At 39.6% G+C, this 14,501-nt stretch overlaps 1 protein-coding gene across 3 annotated transcripts in view; it reads right to left on the bottom strand.

Annotated features, from left to right (window-relative positions):
* The window catches only part of Enox2 (ecto-NOX disulfide-thiol exchanger 2), a 265,836-nt gene extending 259,352 nt beyond the window's left edge, over positions 1–6,484 (bottom strand). Inside the window, exons 1-2 of one of the 3 annotated variants that reach the window (XM_040744606.1) lie at positions 6,341–6,484; positions 4,931–4,979 (exon numbers count right to left, since the gene is read on the bottom strand). The gene's annotated coding sequence lies outside the window, so the exon portion shown is untranslated. Of the gene's footprint in view, positions 1–4,919; positions 4,980–6,340 lie in introns of all 3 variants that reach the window. The other 2 variants (XM_040744605.1, XM_040744607.1) reach the window with 2 other exon arrangements.
* Positions 6,485–14,501: the final 8,017 nt, after the last annotated feature.

Genomic DNA, 14,501 nt, shown 5'->3' on the forward strand with positions numbered 1-14,501 from the left:
AATTTGAAACCCTAACTGCAATTTCAATGCTGAACTGGAGAATTACAGATTCTTTTTTACTAGTATATAGTAGGCATACTAATTGTAAAACTAATGGGTTTAAAAGGGATATTGTAATCTATGCAAAGTAATATTTTTTCATTCCCAAATGATTTATACTCATAACTTCTGTCCTCTAAAGATCATTCATTTTTGCATAATGGTTATTATTTGTAAAAAAAAAATGAAGGCAAAATCACGCAGCAAGATACAACCAATATACGTTTGTAGAGAAAAATTTGATATCCAACATTCATTCAATTGTATGCCATTATGGTAATCCCCTACATATGTCTAAGATCACTTAACAAAAGAATATAGTGCATGTATGGGCTATATTCTGTAAGTAGGATTAACTGTAAAATTCAACCAAGGTCTTCCCTGGGGATAGATTGCTGAAAAATGCATTTACATGGCACTGAAAAAACTATAACCAATGACACTGGTCCCCATGATGTGCACTGCTTATTGTACACTCAATTCTATCACAATTTTCTCTAGCCTTCTGATGGTATCCCCATTCCCAAAGACAGACTTTCAAGAAAGAAACACAGAGAAACTGGAACTATTCCAACTCCCTTCCATGAAGTGTTATATGAATAAGAAAAGATTTCTCTATATTAGCACTGTGAACCATTACATAGTAAAACTGTGTCAGTTTGGGACTGTTGTTGGTATGCTGTGATCACATATAATTTGCCCACAGGACTGCAAGAAGTCTATGTAGAGTGACAAAATCAACAGGTATTTAGGAAAGTGCAAAGGGGAGTTAATTGTTTTTTCTTAACAAAGTTCCTTATTATGATAACTTTTCTTCTATCAATTATTTAAATTAGTCATCCCCATCTGTAAAATAGTAGTAATTTTTTGAGACAGAGTCTCACTGTAGCTCCAGTTGGCTTGGGACTTAGTACATAGATTAGGCTGGCCTCTAACTCACAGAATTCTTCCTGCCCCTATTACATCCAGCTTAAAATAGTAATACCTATTGAACGTATTAAATATAGTTGTTTTGAGGATAAAATACCAGTAGTTTGTGTGCTATACAACAGTTAGCCTATATAATGCACATCATCATTTGGTCAACATTTCACATTTGCCTGACAGTGGCCTACAATCCCAAGAAAAACGGAAGTTATGGGAAGAAAAGCTATGCTAGTGCTGCTGATTTGCAAAGCTCTCATCAGCCAGCCTAAAGAGATTTGGATATGATCCTAAATGAGCAGCCTCTGAACTCTTTATATGGAGGCTGAACAGAATCAGACTTGTGATTTCTAAGAAATAAATCCTTTATATGTACAACAGATGGGAAGAGAGCTGGTGTGGAGGCAGTAGAAATCCAGGCTAGAAATGATGCGTTTGTGTTGGCTGCTAAGCACACCCCAAACTAAAGCAATGGCAATAGTGGTAGACAAGAAAGAGCTATTTTAAAATAGGTTTACAAAAATAAAACATAAAGTATGATGAAAGTATCTTCAAAAAATACAGAACAAAAGTATCCCTGGAAAATCTAGGACAATAAACATATACAAACATAGAAGTCATATGTAATCGTTTCATTTGTAGCTAACCCCTATTTGTATACATTTAACAGCACAGTAATTTTCCTCTGTGTGTACACAAAGATTTATGTGACATATATAACATATGTACATATGTTTAAGTTGGAATCTGATACACTATATTGTGTGTTTTATGGCCTACATTTTCTCTGGATGTATCACAAACAAGTTTCCACATCATGCAAAGTACTTTGGCACCATCCAATGATGTGGCTACTTTTAATGATCCACAATTGATTTCATTCAAACTTCCAGTACTGGGTATTTATGGTACAATTTCTTTCCTCTTTTCTGTCATTATGATAAACAGCTCTAGGGTAGCTTAGAGCTGAATTTTAGGAAACATGGTTGCTTCCTCAGAATATAGCACTAGAATTGGTGATCAGTTAAAGACTATGTTCAGATTGAGAATTTGTAACTCGGAGTGACAAATCACTTTTTAAAAAGGGCTGAATAATATTATCACCCACTACCAATGTATCTGACTAAGAGAAGATGCATTTAAGACTAATGCCAAAGATAAATGAATTGGACTCGGCAGCTAGAGAAGATGGTTCTTAGGAAAGTAACAAGAAAGGAGAAATGTAAACCCTGTCAAAAGCAGTAAAGCAGGCCTAACAAGATTAACCTATGACAAAGACCAAGATAACAAAAATGTCTAAAACTAAAAAAAATAGTGAAAGTATGAGAATCTGAGTTGTTATATTCAATTAAAGTAGCACAGGCAGCAAACTGCTATATCTGTCTATTTACATTTTTTAAATACCCTGCACTACCAAGGTCCATAGTTGCATCCAAGTGGGTATTTGTTACTTTTTGTTATATAATAAGTACTTGTTAGATGTCTACTGTCCCAAGTACTCTTTCTAAGTATAGAGATGAATGAGATGTGCTTCCTGCCCTCTGAGGAGCTCACAATCTACTGAGAAAGAAACATCCACAGAAAGGCACACTACAGTATGATCTCATCTCAAATAGAGGTAGTATGGGTCCTAGAGAATTGAGGATAATAACCTCGCATTGTGTGTGCGTACAAGCATATGCAGAGTGTTTATTGGAAAGGCTTCTCAGAGACACTCATGTTTTAATTGAATTTTGAGGGTTCTCAGTAACACTCAGCGAGGCAAGAGGAGTGCTTTTGCATAACCCAAATCCACTCTCCTGAACAGTAACAATCTCCCTACAGTTACCTTAATGCATGAAACAGCATGCTCTGGAAATGTTATGCTCATCATAAAATATAAAGAAAAAGCAAGTGGAAACACTAATAGAACAATATTTGCATGTAAAAACACCTACTAATTCTAACCAACCAATATCTCTCAAACTTGTTTCCTCCTCTCCTATGTCACTCCTTATGATGTCTCTGAAGGAAAGCATCCTAATTGTATGCTGCTCATGTCCCCTCCAGTAATCCTCCAGTGCATCCTTTCCTCACAAATGGGAAAGCCCTCTCATGGCTCTCCTTTCCTGAAAATGGTGATGTTTTTGTCTATTGCAACTTAATTTTTTATTAATTTATTTCAATTAAAAACAATCTTATTTTACATCCCAATCCCAGGTCTCTCTCCCTCCTGTTCTCCCCTTCCCCCACCACCCTCCCATCCTATCCCCTATCCACTCCTCAGAGAGGGTGAGGTTTCCCATGAGGGACTCATCAAAGTCTGTCACATCACAACTTTATCTCTTACATCCAGTAGTAAGAGGTTATAACTTGGTCATAGTTAATATATTCATACTATTACTTAGTATTTGTTTTTAAATCTACTTAAGACTAGTGTATGTTCTCTTATTAAATCCTATGGAACTAGGGCAGGATGAATAATCTAGTTTTTTATCAGATATATTCAAACATGCAACTACTGAAATTTAAAATGTGTGGAAGCACAATGTAACCACCACTGATCCATGCCCCACATTTTGACTCAAATGCCATTTCTTAGTATTGCAGTTGATTCTCCAAAAATCACTCTCAAAATTTTGTAGCATACTTTGCTTGAACCTTCCTTATCACAAAAAAATCTCAGTACCCCGCTGTGATGAACTGTTCATATTGAAAAAAACATACCCCATTCTTTACAGACACTTGTCTTTCACTAACTGATTCCTTTATCTTCATGGCTTTTTCTCCCTTTCTTTGCCTGGCAAATTCATTACCCTTCAAAACCTATCATGTCACCTCCTCACAAAAGCCCCAACTCTAACTCTCTCTCTCTCTCTCTCTCTCTCTCTCTCTCTCTCTCTCTCTCTCTCTCTCTCTCTCTCTCTCTCTCTCTCTCTCCCTCCCTCCCTCTCTCTCTCTCTGCCCCTCTCTCTCCCTGCCTCCCTCCCTCCCTCCCTCCCTCTCTCTCTCTCTCTCTCTCTCTCTCTCTCTCTCTCTCTCTCTCTCTCGTTAGCCATTCATTCTTTCATCCTACCCCAATGCTTTGTACTTGTTCTATTCTCCCACATTTTTTATTCTATTGTATTTCAGAATTGTGGTCACCTAGCACCCTAGACCCAGCCAGGGTTCAGAGCTTTTTTTTCTTGCATCTTCTACACTTCATGTGTGCTCAGGTCACAGAGGACATCTAGTATCCTGAATCGCTTTTTAAAAGCTGAAATGAAATAAAACCCAAAGAACTGCCTAGATTCAAATGGCTTACAGGTAGAACATATTTTTGTACAGAATCACCTAATTCAGAAAAAGATATATTGACTACAATTTTGGCAGACAAAATCAACTATGGTTATAATAGCAGTTAAGCTAATTTGGTATTGGCAGCTACTTTACAGCAGACACACTCTGAAATAGAAATGCAAAATGACTCATTTGGGTTTCTTCCAGGATGATCAATTGTACCTTACAGTAATATCTCCTTGCCACAACTGGGAAATCAAGAACAAAAATGCACATCAGGACTAGGAAATCATGGGGGAAAGAGCATGGGCTTTCAAGCCAGAAGTCTGTACACTGAATCTCTACCTCAATTATCTCCAATATATGTGACTTCAGGCATTTGCTTAAAATCTGCATTTTAGTTTCTTCTTGGGAAATAGCAGTATATATGTTAAAAGACACTCAGATAATGTAACGAAGTGCTTATGACCAAGCTTGGGATACTATGTTGGCTCAATAATTAGGAGTCATCACTATCATCTACTCAGATGATTACAATGCAGGGAACCTACTGTATGAGGACAGCAGACTAATTTCTTAAGAAAATATGTTTATGGCACTGCTTTCTAATTGACAAGTACATGTTGTGGCTAAGAATAGCCAAAAACAAAACATCTACAAGGCAAAAGTTTCTCCTTATATTTAAATTAAACTCACACCTGGAACATACCACCACACTTCTTTGTGTTCTCCAAGAATTGATCTCAAATCAGGTTCCCCTAGGATGAAAAGGAAAATCACCCAAACTTAATTTTTTGTCCATAATTTTATTCACTATAGAGTAAAATTCAAGCTTTGTGTATTCTTCAACCTGTCATGTTACGACAATCCCAAGTATAAATTCCCAGTATATCCCTGCTGATACCTCTTATATAAAGAGATGTGCCCCTGCCACACAGCCCTCCCTTTCCTATGCCTTCTTGTTAGCCATCCCTGCATCAGAAAGCATTCTCTTCCTCCTTTGCTCATCTCAAATGTCCTTTATTCCATTGGAGCCCAGATTAAGGGTGACCTCCTCCAGAAAACCTTTCTAGGATTGCTCAGCAAGTTCTGAGTTAGGCTATAACTTTCCCAAATCAACCTCTCCCTCCTGTCTATATGCCCTTCCGCTAAGCCCTGAGCATTTTTGCACAGATTTGTAATAAGCAATAATTAATGCAATGTGTTTCACAGTCTACTGTGTTCTGCAGACATTGTGCCCATCAATAGTTTATCAACATTAGTGTTAACTAGTCTTTTCTGGAAGCTCTTTAAATGCTCCAGGTTTTTTAATAGGTCCAATTTCCCTTGTACTCTCACCAAAACACTGTACTGAACCTTAATTATATATTTCTAAACGAAAGATTTCTTTCTTCTGCTCACTATCTCTTCTAGAAATTGAAGAACACCCTTTCCACTACAATGATTAGTTGAAAAGGGCAAGCTGATGTTTTTAAAATCTCATCATCGGGAAGCAGAAATGGAAATTCGACAGAAAAATCAAGATCAAGTGCCGAGAAAGAGAGAGAGAGAGAGAGAGAGAGAGAGAGAGAGAGAGAGAGAGAGAGAGAGAGAGACAGAGACAGAGACAGAGAGAGAGAGAGAGACAGAGACAGAGAGACAGAGAGAGAGAGAAAGAGAGACAGAGAGAGAGACAGAGAGACAGAGAGAGAGACAGAGAGAGAGAGACAGAGAGAGAGAGAGATTGCAGTGGTAGGTGTTCAAACCTTAACGACGGATTGAATGAAAGAGAAAACAGAGCACCTAACTCCTGCATTAAGGAATGAGTCCAGAAGCCACTTAACGAAGACTCTTTTCAGCCCTAACATCTTATGAAGGAGCACGTGTTGGATGGCGTGGGGAGATGGGAGAGTTGTGGTAGAAAATAAAACAAAAGAGTTTTGTGTCTGCTTGTGTTCTGGATGCTCCGGCAACTGATACCCACCCCGTGACTCGCACGGACACCCCCACCCTTGAAGTGGCGGGGCTGGGCGGAGTTAGGCACCGAAGACAACAGCCCCGGAAGCACCCTCCTCCCAAGGCCCCCTCAGTCCCACAGTCCCCAGCCACTGCCACTCGGGCTTTCTAAAGCCTCTCTGACCTCCAGCTCCCCGGCTACAGAAGCTCTACTCCTTAAACAGCAGCAGAAAATCGGGCCCGCTCGGAAGCTCCTGGACCCGAAGTGCCCTTGCAGCACCACAAGCCCCACAACTGTCTTCCCAACTCTGCACCTTCTGCGAGCCGGCCTAGGCCAAGCAATGGGGACCAATGACTGGACTTTAACCTACAGGGTGGATACGGAGGCCTTTCCTATTGGCTACTGGTCAACCGGGAAGCCCAAGGCCTAGGCGCATGTCTTCATGGGAAATGTAGTTTGAAGTAACTGGAACCTGTTCTTCCTTGGAATTATCCAATGTTGGCATTGGTGGAGAGACTCAAAGGATGCCAGTGGATTGTGGGAGATGAAGTCAAGATGGTGCTTCTAAATACCCATAATTCTTCTAACACCAAGCTTCCGATAATCCCTTGAGTTCAGATACAGGAGAGTATTCTGGGTATTGTAGTTTAGTGTGCACAACTCCTCAGACTAGTTTAGGGCATACAGTGTTTGCTGAGGCAAACTGAAATTCTAGAGTCTTTTGAACGCTTTAAAAATACTTACGTTTTGAGAAAAGCACGTTTGCATTGTGTTATGATTTGACATTCTCACTGAAGTCTGAGTATGGTTGATTTCTTGTTTTGTTTTTCAGGCAAAAATCTGCTGTCTAGCATAAAACTGGCCTTGAGTTAATGATCCTACTGCTTAAACCTCTTAAGACGCAGAATTAAACAAATGTGCTATCAAGTCTAATATATATATACTGTCATATATACTATCATATATATATACTATCATGATAGTATATATATATATATATATATATATATTCTGTTAAGCTAAATTTTAACTGAAAAGATCTAAAAGCACAGATTAATGCCAATACATCTATGGTAGGTGACCTCACTACCAACTCTCAGCAATAGACAGATCATCTGGATAAAAACTAAATGGAAGAACTCGAGGGCTTCAGTGACATCATAAATCAAATAGACCTAACAGACACCTACAGAATATTGCACTCAGACACTAAAAAAGTACATGCACTTCTCAGCAACCCATGGAAATTTCTCCAAAATTACATGTTAAAACATGTAAACAAGTTGAAACAAATAAGGGAAAATTGAAATAACATCCTGCATTTTATTGAATCACAGTGGAATAAAACTATATATTAATAGCAATAGAAACTATAGAAAGTACACAAACATGGAAACTAAACACACTATTGAGTAATAATTAGGTCAAGAAAAAAATTCAAGAAGAAAAATAGAAATTCTTAAAATTAATTGAAAATGAAAACAGAACATATCAAAATCTATAGCACTGCGAACATAGTGGAACAGTGCTGCTGGCAATCTAAGCAATAGTGGAGAGGCTGCCTTAAATGCCCTTCCTTGATAATGAGCTTGACGACTACCTTATACGCCATCCTAGAACCTTCATCCAGTGGCTGATGGAAGCAGAAGCAGACTCCCACAGCTAAACACTGAACTGAATTCCTGGAACCCAGTGACAGAGAGGGAGGAGTTATGAACAAAGGGGTCAAGCCTGGGCTGGTGAAACCCAGAGAAACAGCTGACCTGAACAAGGGGGAGATCTCAGACCCCAGACTTATGGCTGAGAGGCCAGCATGGGACTGATCAAGAACCCCTGAATGTGGGTGTCAGTGAGGAAACCTAGGCAATCTATAGGGCCTTGGGTAGTAGATCAGTATTTATCCCTGGCACACAAATGGACTTTGGGTGCCCATACCACAATGAGGGATGCTCTCTCAATCTGGACACATGGGGGAGGGCCTAGGCCCTGCTCTGAATGAAATGAGAGACTCCGGAGATTCCCTCCCCATGGAGGACCTCACCATCCCATCCCTGGGGAGTGGAGTGGGGATTTGGGGGAGTGGGTGGGTTGGTGGGGGTGTGGGAGAGGAGGGGAGGGAAAGAGAGAACTGAATTGACATGCAAAGCAAGCTTGTTTCTAATTTAAATAAAAAACATTCCAAAAATCTATAGCACACAATGAAGGGAGGCCTAAGAGGAAGTGATGTAGGGTTGGTGAAGATCTTTTCCCATTCTGCAGGGAACCGTTTTATCTTGTTGACCATGTTCTTTGCTTTACAGAAGTTTCTCAGTTTCCATGGAAAAGGGGATTGCCAGTCTACAACCCCACTGCCAGGGAATCTGAGAAACAGGGAGGACCATAAGAGAGATGGGTATGCTACCCCAGAGAAAGGGAATGGGATGGGATTTCCTGAGGGGATTGGGAACATTGGGTGAGAGAAGGGGAGAGGAAGCTTGGAGAAAAGGAGGGGGAGAAAAGGAGAGGAGAGGAGGACATGGGGGAGCAGGAAGGTTGAGTTAAGGAGCCACTATAGGTTTGAGAAGAGATCTGGCACTAGGGAGATTTTCAGAGTTCTACAAGGATGACACCAACTGGCAAACTAACCAATAGTGGAGAGGCTACCTTAAATGCCCTCCCCTGATAATAAGATTGATGACTACCTTATATGCCATCCTAGAGTCTTCATTTAGTGACTGATGGAAACAGAGGCAGACACCCTCAGCTAAACACTGAACTGAACTCCTGGAAACCAGTTGCAGAGAGGGAGGAGTGATGAGCAAAGGGGTCAAGACCTGGCTGGTGAATCCCACAGAGGTAGCTGACCTGAACAAGGAGGAGCCCTTGGACCCCAGACTGGTAACTGAGAGGCCAGCATGCGACTGACCCAGTCCCCCTGAATGTGGGTGTCAGTGAGGAGGCCTTGGCAATCTATGGGACCTTGGGTAGTAGATCAGTATTTATCCCTGGCATACAAATGGACTTTGGGTGCCCATTCCACATGGAGGGATGATGTCTCAGCCTGGACACCTTGCGGGGGGAGGGCCTAGGCCCTGCCTGGGATATTATGACAGACTTTGAAGATTTCCCGTGGAGGGCCTCACCCTCCCTGGGAAGTGAAGAGGGAATGGGGGTGGGGGAGGAGGGGAGGGTGAGAGAGCTGGGATTGACATGTCAAGCAAGCTTGTTTATAATTTAAATAGAATAAAAATGGAAAAATAAAGAAGTTTCTCAGTTTTAGGAGGTCCCATTTATTAATTGTTGCTCTCAGTGTCTGTGCTACTGGTGTTCTAGTTAGGAAGTGGTCTCCTGTGCCTATGCATTCAAGTGTATTTCCCAATTTCTCTTCTATGAGGCTCAGTGTGGATGGAATTATATTGAGGCCTTTGATCCATTTGGACTTGGGTTTTGTGCATGGTGATAGATATGGTTCTATTTGAATTATTCTACATGTTGCCAGCCAGTTATACCAGTACTATTTGTTGAATATGTTTTCTGTTTTCTATTTTATATTTTTAACTTGAAAAAAACAGAAACAAAAAAACCCTTAGGTGTTCATAGGTGTATGGGTTGACATCTGGGTCTTCGATTTGATTCCATTGGTCCACCTGTTTGTTTTCATGCCAACACCAAGCTGTTTCATGACTATAGCTCTATAGTAGAGTTTGAAGTCAGAGATGATGATGTCCCCAGATTATCCTTTATTGTACCAGATTGTTTTGGCTATACTGGATGTTTTGTTTTTCCATATGAAGTTGAGTATTGTTCTTTTGAGTTCTGTGAAGAATTGTGCTGGTATTTTGATGGGGATTGCATTGAATTTGTAGATTATTTTTGGTAAGATTGCCATTTTTATTAAGTTGATCCTACCTATTCAAGAGCATTGGAAATCTTTCCATTTTATGATATCTTTAATTTCTTTAAAGATTTGAAGTTCTTGTCATACAGGTCTTTCACTTGTTTGGTTAGAGTTGCCCCAAGATATTCTATGTTATTTTTGGATTTGTAAAGGGAGATGTTTCTCTGATTTCTTTCTGAGCCCATTTATCTTCTTATATAGGAGGGTTACCGATTTTTTTGGTAATCTTGTATCCTGTTAGATTGGTTTATTTAGCTCACAGTTTGGAGACTTAATTCTATGATCAACCAGTCCTATTCATTAAATGGTGGGAGCTCTTATTGGAATTGTAAGTTACATTCCAAGTCAAGAAACAGACAGAGGAGATGGACAGTGTTCCATGATCCCTTTTGAGGTCAGACATCCCCAAAGTCCTCTCATAAAACCTCAACTCCCTGTACTGTTACTATGGAGAATCACACATTTACACTTGGACTTTTAGATAACAAATTAAACCAAAGCCAAAGGAGTGCCCTGGAGTTTTTAAGCCACAGCTAACATTTTCAGTATGGACAACATGAGTTTGTGGCCAGGACTTCAACTGTAAAAATGAGCAGGACTGGAGGTACATATTTGGCTAAGTTCAAATTATGATTTCCGAATTTAGTAAGTGTTAAGATGCTACATCCATTGGGGATGGTGTTTCAGTGGCTAGTATGGGGTTCATTTAGTGGACAAATTATGAATCTGTAACTATGACCTCTGTTTCTATTTCCATTTTGTCTTTGTCAGTTTCTTTTCTTTTGCTGTAATAAACACAACTCAAGAGTGTTGTGGGAAAGTATTTAAGGTATGTTGCATTTGTTTATGCTGTAGAACATTTGTTTTAATAGTGCAAATATATATTGCATTATTTTATGTTGTATTTGTTTGACTCTGTGAAGCTGTGTTACTTTGCCTGTCTCAAACACCTGATGGTCTAGTAAATGGCTAAACAGCCAGTATCAAGGCAAGAGAATGATAGTCTTCGAAGAATGAAACTGAAGAAGACATCAGAAAATGGAAAGAACTCTCATGCTCTTGTATAGGCAGGAGTAACATAGCAAAAATGGCAAAATTATCAAAAAACAATCTAATGATTCAATACAATACCCATCTAAACATTAGCAAATTTTTTCACAGACCTCGAAAGGACAATACTCAACTTCATATGGAAAAACAAAAGACCAAGGATAGCCAACACACTCCTGTATAATAAAAGAACTTCTGGAGGCTTCACCATACCTGATTTCAAACTCTAATATAGAGCTACAGTAATGAAAACAGCTTGGTATTGTCATAAAAACTGACAGGTGAACCAATGGAAACAAACTGAAGACCCTGATATCAATCCACACAATATGAACTCCTGAGTTTTGACAAAGAAGCTAAAATTATACAATGGAAAGAACAAAGCATCTTCAACAAATGGTGCTGGCATAACTGGATGTCGACACATAGAAGAATGCAAATAGTCCCATGCACAAGCTCAAGTCCAAAATTGATCAAATACATCAACATAAAACCACACTGAACTTCGTAGAAGAGAAAATTAGAAGTAGCCTTGAACAGGTTGGCACAGGAAACCACTTCCTGTATATAACAACAGTAATATAGACTCTGAGAGCAACAATCAATAAATGGGACCTCATGAAACTGAAAAGCTTCTTTAAGACAAAGGACACAGTCAATAAGGCAAAACAGTAGCATACAGAATGGGAAAAGATCTTCACCAACCCCACTTCTGACAGAGGGCTGATCTCCAAAATATACAAAAAAACTCAAGACACTAGACACCAAAATACCAAATAATCCAATAAGATGGGGTACAGATTTAAAAGGAGAATTATTAACAGAGGAATCTCAAATGGCTAAGGGAATGCTCAACATTCTTAGTCATCAGAAAAATGCAAATCAAAACAACTCTGAAATACCACTTTATACTTGTCAGAATGGCCAAGATAAAAAAAAAAAAACTCTGATGGCAGCTTATGTTGGAGAGGATGTGGAGTAAGGAGAACACTCTTCCATTGCTGGTGGGAGTGCAAACTTGTACAGCCAGTTTGAAAATTAGTATGGCAATTTCTCAGAAAATTGGGAATCAATCTACCTCAAGACCCAAGCAACACCACCAATTGGGCATACGCCCAAAGGACACATACTCACACCACAAGGACATTGGTTCAACTATGTTAATAGCAGCATTATTCATGATAGCCAGAACCTGAAATCAACCTAGATGCCCCTCAACCAAAGAATGGATAAGGAAAATGTGGTATATTTACACGATGGAGTGCTAGTCAGTGATTAAAAAAAATAACATTTTGAAATTTCCAGGCAAATGGATGGAACTAGAAAAGGCCATCATGAGTGAGGTGACCCAGACCCAGAAAGACAAATATAATATAAATGCACTCATAAGTGAATATTAGACATAAAGCAAAGGACAAACAGACTATAGGCCACAACCCCTGAGAAGCTAGATGACAAAGAGGACCCTAAGAGAGACGTGCATGGATTCACTTTGGAAGGGTGAAAAGGCATGATCTTCTGAGTTAATTGGGTACATGGGGGCCAGGAGAAGGGTGGAAGGGAAGAGAGGAGGAGGGAAGGGGAGTGGGGGAAAATCTATAGCTCAGTTTAAAAAAGGCAAAAAATAAAAGCTGGCAAGAAACAAGTCAAGCTAAGGCAGAGGGCATTCATAGTAAGAACAAAACTCAGTATGTGTGTATTTATTTGGGAGCTGGGTTGTGCCCCCAAAAGATAAAAGAGCAAAGAGTAAAAGACCAACAACACAAGGGAGAAAGGAATTTTTATTTTGGCTTACTGTTCAAAGTACAGTCCATTATGACAGGCAAAGAGAATGCAGCATGTGCTCAAAACTCCCGATCACATCACACTAACAATCAGGAAGTAGAGACGAATGAAAGCCTGCATAGTGCTCAGCCCCCTTTCTCCACCTATATGTATATATAGTTCCAGAACCCAGCCAGGGAATAGTGCCACCCATGGTGGGCAGGTCTTCCCATTTCAACTAACGTAATGAAGATAATCTAGCAAGCCTTGTGTAGGATTTCATTCTGTCAAGTTGACAATTCTAACCATCACAGTTCTCTAGATTTAAACCTGGAGGTAGCGGTTCCCCTTTGTCCTTGTTTATAGTTTTATTTACTAAGTGCTAGAGGTCATTCTATCTACTTAAACTTGCACCAGAAGGTTTGAGTTGACATGAGTCAGGGTAAGGTGTACATGAAGAGTTTAAGAGCTAAAGGAGTCAACAGGTTTTTGTTTTCTTTTGGTTTTTTTAGAGTGATGTTTCATATCAGTCTATGAATAAGGTTAGAATAATAATTTAAAACTCATGGGATACAGCTTGAATTCAAGTTGAGAAACTTTGCTATAGAGGGTTTGGGAATCAGCCTGCTGACTTGGTTAGAATTCAGAGTGTTCATGCCCTGTTGTCAGTTTAAAACGTAGGCTCTCATCAGTGTAGCAGGAATGAGGGTATCAGCATTAGAGTTCAGTCTCTGCTGATGGTTGTAATGACTGCTTCTATCTCCAATTTAAGGAGAGGTTTGCAGCCAGATGAATTGCTCAATCTTGGCTAGTGCTAGAACTCAGCCTTTGGCCATGAATAGGGTGATTATATGTACAGGCTTAAAACTCTGTGAACAACATTAGCAGTCAGTTTTAGTCATTTTAATAATTGAAGCAGGCGTTTTGATTTAGACTACTTGTGTTAGGAATCATTCTTTAGCCATCAATGGAGCTTGATTTTTAGGTCTTCAATGGTGAGCAGGGTGTACAGGCTTTATTTTGGGTCCGTGCTGTGGATGTGGCCAATGACAGAGCAGCTCAGCCCTTGACTATGGTGAATTTAGTCTTTGTTAAGGCACAGAATTTAATCTGTTGGTAAGTTTCAGGCTCAGAATATGAGACATATTTGTGTATCTTTGCCAGGTTTGTCCTTAATTCATGTTTAAAGTTTTAGTTCAGTCCCATCCCAGCTCTGGCAAGGCAGTTTATATTCTGCTGCTATTTTTTCTATATCTATGGTCAGTGTTAAAGCTGTGGTTTGTTGGAGTTCAGATCTACCCTGGAACTAATATTTAGTCAGAGATAGGGTTCATTCTATCTTAAAGAGACAAGAATGCTCATTAGCTATTTTGCTGAATGTGGGGGTGGGTGGGAGGGGGAGTTAGATTTATTTTCAGGTTACAAGATCACGTTGGAGATGAAGATTATAAATTCAGTCTTAGATAAGAGTTACATATTCAGTCTCTGGTCAAAATTTGGTGTCCAACGTATGAGAAGTTTGAGACTTTAAAGTTTAGGAGTCACTCAGTGGCCAATGACAGGGCTCAGTCTATCCCAAGGGGATTATTCCATGATCATATTTCCTAGCTCCTTTTTAACTAGGTTTGTATTTTGTCTTTGAATCAGGTTAAC

This window comes from Mesocricetus auratus, unplaced genomic scaffold (genome assembly GCF_017639785.1).
Source record: "Mesocricetus auratus isolate SY011 unplaced genomic scaffold, BCM_Maur_2.0 Super-Scaffold_100003, whole genome shotgun sequence".
In the NCBI taxonomy this organism is placed as follows: Eukaryota; Metazoa; Chordata; class Mammalia; order Rodentia; family Cricetidae; genus Mesocricetus; species Mesocricetus auratus.